Raw genomic sequence first — 10,990 nt, forward strand, 5'->3', positions numbered from 1 at the left:
TGTTTCCAGTTTGACCAATCAGTTATACGTCGACATTCATTAACAAAACACGATTCAATGTCATCACTCAACATGATCTCAGTAGCTACTGCAAATGCTAATACATCGTCGACCATCATCTCATTTCTACGCCACACATCATCTACGATTCTCGGGAGGAGGATTCGTCTCTTCAATGACGCTTCCATAATCTAGAATTTCCTCATGAGTTAGATAGAATGAGTAAGTGATAGTTGGATTCACGGTAGGCTCTTCAGGACCTTGTGTCATGGTTTTCCTCTTCCGGGGGTGTGAATCATTTGAACTAAAGGGTTTGCCACACTTTTATGTAGAGGCAGATGGTTGGCTAGTCGCTAATGTACGTGGATCACCAAGATTGGCGTCTCGGGCTTCCAGGAGGGTAGTTCGTCATACATTTGGTACATTCATCTTTGCAGGCGTATTCGTAGCTGGAATGTATGATTTTGTCACATGCGCTAGATCGGTGAAAGCATCTGGCATGCTTTAGAGATCTAATATGCACTGTACTTCAGTTTCAGATTGAGTAGTGCGGGGATCTAAATAAGACAAAATAGGAGTCGTCCACGATCATTCACGTCGTTCTTCAACAATGTTGACGTTCTTATCTCCCCCTAACGACGGGAAAACTATTTCATAAAAGTGACAATCCGTGAAACGAGCGGTAAATAGATTGCCTGTCAAAGGTTCTCAGTAACAAATAATCGAAGGAGAATCATATCCGACATAGATTTCCATCATTTGCTAAGGCCCATTTTTATATGTAAGGGCGGCGAGATCGGCATATATACCGTACAACCAAAAATGCGCAGATGCGATATGTCGGGTTCGTATCCAGTAACCAACTGAAGGGCACTAAATGGTTATGTCGCAACAGGCCTCAGGCAGACCAACTTTGATGTGTGCAATATTGCATGGCCCCAAGCAACGATCGGGAGCTTTGTACGTATGACCAACGCTCAAGCAATCATTTGTAAGCGCTTAATGAAAACCTCTGCCAGACCATTTTGGGTGTGAACATTGGGTACAGGATGTTCAACTTCAACCCCAACCAACATGCAACAGTCATCAAAAGTTTTAGATGTGAATTCTCCAGCATTATCCAATCGAATAGATTGGATTGGATAATCAGGGTGGTGAGCCCTAAGCTTGATAATGTGAGCCAACAGTTTGGAGAATGCAGCGTTTCTTGTGGACAACAAGCACACGTGTGACCAACGTGTGAAAGTGTCAACCAAAACCATAAAGTATCTAAATGGTCCGCAAGGAAGGTGAATCGGTCCACAAATGTCCCCTTGAATCCATTGTAGAAAAATGGGAGGATTCGAACGAATCTTGTCATAAGAAGGCTTAGTAATAAGCTTTCCCATAGAACATGTTTGACATGCGATTCCTTGGATCGAACCTAAACTTCGGGTTAATGGATGTCCGTGTGAAGATTTGAGGATACGGCGCATTGTTATTCGTCCAGGATGTCCCAAATGATCATGCCAAAGTGTAATTTCATGCGCGGTCCCAGTAGTAGGGCCGGCCACATAGTGGCATTCAATGGGGCGTATGGTCATAGTATACAGACCACTTAAGATATGCTCCATCTTCTCTAGAATACGTTTCTGGCCATATTCGTAGGAAGTTATGCACATACATTTAACTCCGTTTTCTATGTGGGTTTCAGCGTGGTAATTGTTATCTCTAATGTCCTTGAAACTTAACAACATTCTTCTGGAACGTGGAGAATAGAGTACCTCAGAAATGGTCAAGATTATACCATTTGACAACATTATACGGGCCTTACCATATCCTTTTATCAGGTTGGATGGGCCTGAGAGGGTTGTCAGAGGTGTTCATGCAAAACTATGTGTATGGTTACACTATCTATCAGACAACTAACTTTCCTACTAGTCATACCTAGAATGAAAAATTAATTTGAATCAGTCACATGCATAAAAGTTTTGAAAAACAAATATCAATTCAAAATAATTTCATTTATTCAAGGATGGTAATTAATTAAAACTTAATATCCAAAAACAAATCACCAACAAATAATCCAAACATAAAGGAAACTTGTTCAAAAATCAACCAAAAACAAGGAGGTTTCATCCACTAAGTGGAATTCGGCCCCAATTGTCTTATTTCAACTAAAAATAAGTCTATGTCTAAGATTCTAATCTTCCATAGGGCTGGTATCCTCCTGAAATCAGAAACCTCTATCTTTGTAGTCTCCGATTGGGCCACTTGCATGAAGTTTGATTCAAACTTCTTATGATGAGAATGATATTCATCTACAACCTTCTTGGGAGCTCGGCAAACACAAAACCAATGGTCCTTTGAACCACAGTGATAGCACATATCCGCATCCATGGTTTCAAGTGCTTTGCCCTTATTCTTGAAGTTTGAGGCCTTGGGAGCAAGGTTTTAGCGCTTCTGGGCTTTGTTTCCTCCCTTGGATGGGCCTTGACTCTGTTGACCTTGGTGGGATAGCTTCTGGCCACCCTTACCACGCCTCTTTTGCCATTTTGGGCATTAGTTGGTGTTATAATGTGCTTCAGGCACTGCAATCCCCCTAGTTAGTCGAGCTTGATGATTCTTCATCAATAATTGGTTTTGCTTTTCAGCGAAAAGTAAAACAGATATCAAATCCGAGAACTTAGTGAAATTCTAAGCTCTATATTGTTGCTGCATGATAATATTAGAAGCAGAGAAGGTCGAATATATCTTCTTCGAGAGATCCTCTTAAGTCAAAGTTTCATTGCAAAACTTGAGAAGTGATCGAATTTGACAAACTTCATAATTATATTCATTCACGGACTTAAAGTCTTGGAAGCGCAAGTGCTGGCAGTCATGTCTTGCTTCAGGCAAGAATATGTTCTTTTGGTGATCAAAACGATTAGCCAAAGTGACCCATAGTGAACGTGGATCCTCCTCAGCAAGATACTCAGTTTGCAGAGCGTTATAGATATGTCTTCGAATGAAGATCATAGTAGTGGCTTTTTCAGCTTCGCCAATAGGCTCGTCTGTTACTTCTTCAATGGCAGGACGTAAGTTCTTTATAGTGAGGTGGAGCTTCACATCTTGGACCCACTTAAGGTAGTTCCTTCTAAAGACCTCTAAAGTGGTGAAATCGAGTTTGTTCAAATTCGACATCTTCCTATCACAAAATAGATGGACAAGATGTGGTTAGTGTAATGGAGAAAAAAAAATTTAATCCATTCACATAGGAGTAGAACATGCAGGTTCTAATAGACATGTTTTGGTTTAATCTTGCATGAAAAGCTACGGGTTTTCATGGGTGATGTTTTTAAATGAAAACCTTCAGGTTTTCAAACAAGGCATATATATAAGAAACTTCAGGTTTCAAAATAATTATGAACTTCAGATTCATATATTCCTACAGGCAAACATAAATATATACAAAAAATATGCAACAAGAATATGCAAAATACAATTTGTAGGTCTAAAAATTTAATTGAATTTAATTATTTGGACTTTGAGCCAAATTAAAGTGTGGGTAAAAAAAATATAAAACCCATTTGGCCTAAAATAGTTAGGCAAATAAAGCTCGGGGCCCAAAAGAAAAATATAAGCCCACATGGTGGCTTAATAACATGGTGTCATGCGAGCAAGGCCCAAAATTGGGCTAGGGTGTCTCGAGGAGGAGGGGGTTGCTGGCCCACAGGGAGAGGAGAAAACAAGGGGGCTACGAAAGGCACGCCCTAAAAAAAACACTGGCCGCTAAAAAGCTGACCCCTAAAAGCGAGCCCAAAAATTTTCATTTTTTTTTCTTTCTCACTGGCTAGGAGAGACTGTTTGGGCCGGGGAAACTCCAAAACCCAATAATGGAAATTGGAAGCAGGCTAAGAAAGGGAGCCCAAGAAGGGCTCGGGTTTTGGAACCAAAACACCCCAGCGTGTGCTGGGTGCATTTCGCCAGAGAAGAACGCCGGACCTGTCGCTCCTGGCAGCGGTCTGGGGTTCGTTAGTGACTCGGGTTGAGTCATGGTGGTCGTTGACGACCATAGTGGTGAACGGAGATGATATAATCTCAACGTTATACCAACCAAACCCTAGAAAATTTGAATCGGATTTTCCACAAAATTCTGATGAAATTCAAGTGAATCTCGGTTCAATTTCCAACGTGGGACGACTTCTGGTCCTTAGCGACATGAACCAAAGGTTCAAGGCAGTGGCTGCAGGCCATGCCGTTGTCGATGTGGACGGGGACACCATGAAAGGTGCCAGGTTTTATAGGTTTGAATGGGTTGAAGCTTCTGGCTCCATGAGGAACCCATCTTCATGATGGTGGTCACGGGTTTGAAAGAACCCAAGGTTTCACCTCTTTTTTCTTTTAATTTGTTTTTCAATTCAATTCAATTATATGCATATTCAAAACAATAATATGTCAATGGAATTCAATTTGATACATATACAAATATATTTGATGCAATTCATAACCAATATCAAATTCACATAATTCAACAATTATGATTATGAGGCATACACAATTTATGTAGAATCTAAAATTCGTAAAACGTAAAGTTGGGTCATGCATCATGGTGAATGTTCATGCTATCATGGCTGCAAAAATATCGAGATAAAAATTGTTGTTTTGAAAGAACCTGATTGCGTGATGATATGGATGAACTGGTTTGATGAAGAAAATTTCTTTTACGTTAGATTCCTAAGCGTAGCAGTAGGAGCGTGCTAATAACATGTTGTGGTCTATTTTATCTGACAAGTTTAGGATGGCCGGCGGCAAGAAGAAAAGAGAGAGATGTGTTTGTAGAATTGTAGAGGAATGTGTGTGTTGTTATCCCTCCTACATTGTGCCTTTATTTATAGTAGTAAAATGAGAGAAGATATTCCTTCTTCCCCAAGGAATACAAGATACAATAGGAAAGGATAACTAGAATCAAATCTAATCAAGGATTTACACTATCACACTTAAACTAGGAATGTTTACAACAAAATCAAATTCCTTGATCTAATTTAATCCACATACGATTAATTTACCAAGTTATTTGATTTGGTTTACCAAATTATTTGATTTGGTTGACTTTAATTAAATCAAAATATAAATCATGTCAATTAAATAATTTGATTAATTTACCAAGTTAATATCCAATCAAGTTCAAACCAAGCTTTAGTCAAGATAATTCTTGGAGACAAATTCCATAAATCAAGGCCCGACAAATAAATTGATTCAATACAAAGAATCATGAAGATGCCTATAAATAGGGCACTCTATGACAAAGAAGGGAAGCTCAAATATGCTACAAACTCAGAAGATTTAAAAAACTCCTTGCATTCTTCATCACTCTCGTGAAACTACCAAACACCTTGCAACAAGTGGGTACTATTTGGTTCCAACAAAACTCATTATATCTAGAAATGTAAATCCCGTTATCTGAATTTCATAATTTTGAAATTCTTTAGTGCTTTTAAAATCATCATCTAAACCCATAGGAACTATTTGTTTGATGTTATGCAACAAGCAGAAGTATGGCTAACAAAGAATCAAGAGTGTTGATGCACAAAACCGGAGGTTTTGGAACAACGTAGATCCGACCGTGAATCTGCAAGTAATGTAAATAACACAAGATGTATCGTGGTTCACCCCAAGGTTTGGGCTACGTCCACACTGATTATGTATTTATCTGAGAGAGAGAGAGCTCTGAGAGTGAGCTTGAGGGGGTGAGGAGCCTTAGGAATTGGCCTCTGAAATGGCTTCCCCCAATTGTGAGAGTGATGGGTACTTTTATAGAATAAGGACTCCTCACTTATTACACATTTGCCCTTTCCTTTATCACATAATTACATTTACGAGGCCCTAAATATGGTATAAACAGTAGTCCCCTAAGTCTTCAGTCAAGAGAGTCTTTTGGCTGGAGACTTGAAATTCAGTCCATGTGTGGGCCGAAGTAACTAGATGTCGTCTAGAATTGATGCTCGATATGAGGCGATGCCCAATCTGAAATGATGTTCAACTAGAAGTAGCACATGTTGCGAGGCCGTTCTGTTTGTGGCTTATGTTGCCTTGGTTGGCTCGGCTTGTGGTGTTTGAAGGTGAGGGAGTCCCTTTTATAGTATAAGGTATCACTCCTCAATACATAAATGATGGGCTAGAGTTGATGCTCGAGGTGAGGCGGTTGCTCAGTAGGCGGCGATGCTCTCTAATGATGGTGAGGGAGTCCCTTTTATAGAATAAGGGCTCGCTCATCAATACATAAATATGGGCTAGAGTTGATGCTCTCTAATGGTGGTGAGGGAGTCCCTTTTATAGAATAAGGGTTCGCTCCTCAATACATAAATATGGGCTAGAGTTGATGCTCTCTAATGGTGGTAAGGGAGTCCCTTTTATAGAATAAAGGCTCGCTTCTCAGTACATGAATAATGGGCTAAGTCCCCCAAGTATTGTTCATGAGGCCCAATATATGGTACATAATGTAGTCCCCCAAGTATTCGGTCAATAGAGTTTGTTGGCTAGAGACTTCAAATTGAATCCATGTATGGGCCGAAGTGGCGGTTGTTCGGAGGCAATATTTGTATACCTTGCACTGAAGCTTTATAAGTGAAGCTTTATGAGTGAGGCTTTGAAGCTGGAGCTCTGTAAATGAAGCTTTTGAAGCTAGAGCTTTTGTAAATAAAGCTTTTGAAGCTATAGCTCTGTAAATGAAGCTTTTGAAACTGATTGACATGAGTGATGCTCATGAATGTTTGATTGACATGAGTGATGCTCATGGATGTTGACATGAGTGGTGCTCATGAATGTTGACATGAGTGATGCTCATGAATGTTTATGTATGATTGATATGAGTGACGCTCATGAATGTTTATGTATGATTGACATGAGTAATGCTCATGTATAATATGAAGTACTAGCATACTTTTGATCACCTGGTCGGTGGCATGAAGGAGAGTACAGGTTGTACATTTCATCACCTGGTTGGTGGCATGAATGGCTAGTTGCCAAATGATATTAGAGTCCGGGTTGTACATTTCATCACCTAGTTGGTGGTAATAGCGGCGGGTTGCCGAATAATTTTGGAGTACTGAGCGTACTTTTGATCGCTTGGTTGGAGCTATTTTGGGCTTATGGGCCTTCGCCCTCTACACAACATTCCAGCCCATTTATTTTGGGCTTTGCCGTTTTTTTTTTTTTTAATTAGTACCCTCTAATGGGGTTTATATAGATGTCTCTGAAAGATAAGAAAAATACATCACATCATACAAAAACAAGAAAAGCAAATCACATCATTATGATGGGATGTTTATTCCTTGCTTTTGCTTTCTCTTTTGCTTTCTCTTTTGCTTTGCTTTTGCTTTTGTTTCTGTTTCCCACTACGCCTCTGTCTCTCCACCTATATCCTCTCTGGCAGACTTGTTTATTGCTTTTGCAGACTTGCTTTACTTTTTCTTTTCATTTTCTGATTTCTTCTTTTGCACCGCACTCTCTCAGTCTTAGTCTCTGTTTTGCATGTGCACCCAAGGTCATTTTTTGCTTTTCTCAAAAAATGATTTCACATGGCTACCACCCTTCGCTTGATCCCTGGATTCCGTGAAGATGAGATCTGCATCCCGATGTTCTCAAGCAAGCAACCTTTTGCTACTGATGAGTTATTCCCATTAATAATCATGTCGCTTGCAACCATGGCAGCAGAATCTAGTGAGGTTTTTATCCCCCTAAGAGACGACGACACTGCTCCACTGATCACCGGCAAATCACACGGCGACATGGCTACCTTTGCACTTGGAGAGATCTGTAGCATCTATGAGAATATGTTGCAAGGCCTCTTTATTGGATCACCATCAACCACAACACCACCACTTTAATGGTTGTGATGCCCAAGATTAAGTACATGATGACCGCCACTGCCACCAAAAGTAGTGGTTGTGACACCGTCCTCCACACGAGTTGTACAACTAGGGCTGCTGAAAAGGCTGGAGCTTGATATGTCTAGCTCGTTCGCGCATGTACAACGAAAAATGGGTCGCCAAAGTTGTCCTTAGCTTCTTCTTCTTCTTCCATGGCTGATGAAGATAATGGAAATATCATGGGATGATCAGATGGGAAGTGCCACGTGTCGGCGTGAGGTTGTTGATGATCAGACGGATAAGCTCCAACGTTAGTAGTTGTACCAGCTCTTAGTATGTCGGTTAAATCGCCTTGATAATTCTCCATCCTAGTAATTGGCATGAACAAGCTTTACCCGCGACAAAGTCGCGGCGGCACAGGCGAGATCGAGCTTAGTCTTTAGGAACGAGAAGTTTCAACTCAATTCATAGAAGTTTCAACTGGCTTTTTTTTTTCTCAGACGTGACTTGTTTGGACGCGCTGGGCCGAAAGCTGGAGAGGGATGCGGGCTAACATCATAGAATTAGAACCAGTCCCAATTCACATCAATACGAATTAGAATCAAATTAAAAACAAGTCTTAGAAGACGGATCAAATAGAGGGTTCTCCTTGAGAGGCTGGAACGAAAGCCGACCAAGACACTTAGCCACGCACTTTCCATCGAAACCAAGATTGTGTTTTGGGCAGTTATTGATGATCGTGGCGACAATAAGGACAACAATATTGGCCACTACAAACATCGAAATCAGCTACGACGTCTATTGGGCTTCGAATGTTCCCACGTAGTACTGGTTGGAGTTATAACTGTAATTGTTGAGTCTGGGTTTTTCTGGTGGTCCTTATTCCGGATCAGCCATTGCTTCGATTGTTTGATTCTCTCTCTGTCTCTGTCTCTCTTAAGAAAGCCTAAAACTTTGGCAGTGTAGAGTGAGAAAGGCATGGGGTGCGCCATCACAAAGAAAGATCTGGGCTTAGACGGTGGATCTACCCCCAACCACTTAAACTTTCTCTGTTCGATTCAATTCGATGAAAGACAATAGAAATAGTAGTTCAACTGGCTTCGGCAGACAGCGAGTCCGAATGTCCTCCTCTTCCTCCAGAGAGTCCCTGAGAGTCCTGAGACTTGGGAAGTCGTGGGATGGAGACGTCGGTGGCGACCCAGTCGGCGCCGTAGAGCCTGTTGGTGGGGCGGACGTGGAGGAGGATGACGGCATCGCCAGGGCGGAGATAGTTCTGGATGGCCCATTTGACGGCGAATGCGCTCTCGTCGCTGAGATTGACAATGAGACGGTGGTTATTGGGATCACCGTTGATGGTGGTGTCGGGAAAACCGAGGTATTGGCCGTGACTGGTCACCGGGAAGGTCATATCCGACATTATGATGAACGCCATGCCCTCACCAGGGATGGCGGAACTGTTGGGACGAGGAGTGACAAACTGAAAGACACCACATGGTTTCCGTTTACTGTGGGATCAGAAGAACTTGAACCTGAATCTTCCCAGAGCGTGAAAGAGTGGTTGTAGAAGACTCTACCTGAGCGGTTATTGAGGGTGAAGTTTCCGACAGAGTATTGCGAACTTGCTTCGCAACCCCTTTAGCAGGATAATCCTTTAGCTTTGGGTCAACACATTGTTTAATTTTTCTTCGCTCAATCTTGGAGTAGCCCAAGTAACAAGACTCTGCTGTAAAAAAAAAAAAAAAAAGAATCTTTGGGGCTCTTTTAGGAGCAGAGATCGAGGGAAAGAGATGAGACTGGTTTCTCGGGTTTTTGTGATTTTGCAGATTCATAGTGGTGAGATTTGATGAAAAAATGAATGAGAAATGGACATAGTTTTTTGTGTCGTTTCCCACAGACGGCGCCAAATGTTGATGCACAAAACCGAAGGTCTTAGAACAACGTAAATCCAATCGTAAATCTGCAAGTAATGTAATTAACACAAGATGTATCGTGGTTCACCCCAAGGTTTGGGCTAAGTCCACACTGATTATGTATTTATCTGAGGGAGAGATAGAGCTCTGAGAGTGAGGTTAAGGGGGTGAGGAGCCTTAGGAATTGGCCTTTGAAATGGCTTCCCCCAATTGTGAGGGTGAGGGTCCTTTTATAGAATAAGGACTCCTCACTTATTACACATTTGCTCTTTCCTTTATCACATAATTACATTTAAGTACCCCGAGTATTTGTACGAGATCTAAATACGAGGCCTTAAATATGGTATAAACAAAGAGTAAGGATAGTAAGAAACTATGAGCCAGTGCTCCATTTCTTGTGGAATTCAACTCCATCGTTCATAATATTTTGCCAGCAAGAAACTCAATTTCAGCATATTTTTTTAGAAGCTAACATGTGATTTGATGGTTTCTCTTAGATTACTCATGTCTCCCTTACCTTTTCTGTTGTATTATGTATGCTTCGATTTTGATAGTTACAGTTTTTATTGTTGCATGAATTATGTACACATATTGCTGTCGTATCATTCTTCACCTAAATTTAGTATATATTTCAAAAGAAAGAAAGAAGAAACTTTTAGGGTTTATTGGGGCAAAACCTTCATAAAGGAAAATTTATGTGTTGATGCACAAAATCGGAGATCTTGGAACAACGTAAATCCGACCGTGAATCTGCAAGAAAGTAAATAACACAAGATGTATCGTGGTTCACCCCAATGTTTAGGCTACGTCCACACTGATTATTGTATTTCTGAGGGAGATAGAGCTCTGAATATAAGAGTGAGAGCTTTGAGAGGATGAGGCTTAAGGCCTAAGAATTGGCCTCCCCCCCATTGTGAGGGTGAGGAGTCCCTTTTATAGAATAAGGGCTTCTCACTTATTACATATTTGCCCCTTCCTTTATTACATAATTACATTTAAGTCCCCCGAGTATTTATACGAGATCTAAATACGGAGGCCTAAGTATGGTACAAACATTATGTATAATAAAATGAAAAAAATTTGGAGTCCGGCAACTGGACAATGTGTCAGTGAAGACTTAGAGCATCTTAAAATGAGACGTCAAATTCAAAACATCAAATTTCAATTTGATGACTGACTTGTCAATTTGACATATTGTCAATATTTTTCTTCCACCCGATATACCAAAATTTATTGCTTCATTTATGTTTT

This window comes from Malus domestica, chromosome 12 (genome assembly GCF_042453785.1).
Source record: "Malus domestica chromosome 12, GDT2T_hap1".
In the NCBI taxonomy this organism is placed as follows: Eukaryota; Viridiplantae; Streptophyta; class Magnoliopsida; order Rosales; family Rosaceae; genus Malus; species Malus domestica.